Raw genomic sequence first — 1,112 nt, forward strand, 5'->3', positions numbered from 1 at the left:
TATGCAAAGGCATTTGACTGTGTGGATCGCACAAACTGTGCCTAACTCTGAGAAGAATGGGAGTTTGACACACTTGGTAGCGCTAATGAAAAACCTATACTTGGACCAAAAGGCGGTTTTGTCAGAACAGAGAAAGGAAACACTGCATGGTTCAAAATTGGCAAGGGTGTACACCAGGGATGTGTCCTGTCTCCATACCTTTTCAACCTGTATGCAGAGTAGATTATCAGGGAGGCTGGGATGTATGAGGAGAAATGTGGCATTAGGATTGGAGAATGATTCATCAACAGTCTGCGCTATGCAGATGACACACCCTGCTTGCTGAAACTAAGGAGGACCTGAAGAGCTTGCTGCAGAAGGTCAAGGACTGCAGCCTTCAATATGGATTGAGGTTCAATATCAAGAAAACAAAGGTTCTCACCACTGGGTCAATTGGCAGCATCAGGATGGATGGTGAAGAAATTGAGATTGTTCACAACTTTAGTTTCCTTAGCTCCACAGTCAACGCTCTTGGCACCAGCAGCCAGGAGATTAAAAGATGTATTGCGATGGGAAAGTCTGCTCTTAGAGACCTCTCCAAAGTACCGAAGAACAATGATATCACTCTGGAGACTAAGGTGCGCCTGATAGAGGCTGTGGTCTTTGCAATCACTTGCTATGCATCAGAGAGCTGGACAAAGACTAGGGTAATATAAGGAGAACCTTTGAACTGTGGTGTTGAAGAAGAGTATTAAATATACGATGGACTGCAAAGAGAACGAGCATGTTTGTCTTAGAGTGGTTTAAACCAGACTTCTCCTTGGAAGCAAGCAATGATTCTGAAGATTCATCTGACATACTTTGGACATGTTACAAGGAGGTACCAGTTCTTGGAGAAGAATGTCAAACTTGGGAGGGTGGAGGGACAGTGCAGGAGAGGAAAACCCTTTGTGAGGTGGAATAATTCAGTGACTGGGTTAATAGGGGTAGACATGTTGGAGACGGTGAGATTGGCACAGGATAGAGCAGGGGTTAGGGCTGTTGTACATAGGTTCACTATGCGTTTCAGGCGACTTTAATGGCACATAACAATAACTGTATATATAATATATATATGTGTATGTGTATATATA

This window comes from Elephantulus edwardii, unplaced genomic scaffold (assembly GCF_000299155.1).
Source record: "Elephantulus edwardii isolate Elephantulus edwardi_28Jun2011 unplaced genomic scaffold, EleEdw1.0 scaffold00018, whole genome shotgun sequence".
Classification (NCBI taxonomy): Eukaryota; Metazoa; Chordata; class Mammalia; order Macroscelidea; family Macroscelididae; genus Elephantulus; species Elephantulus edwardii.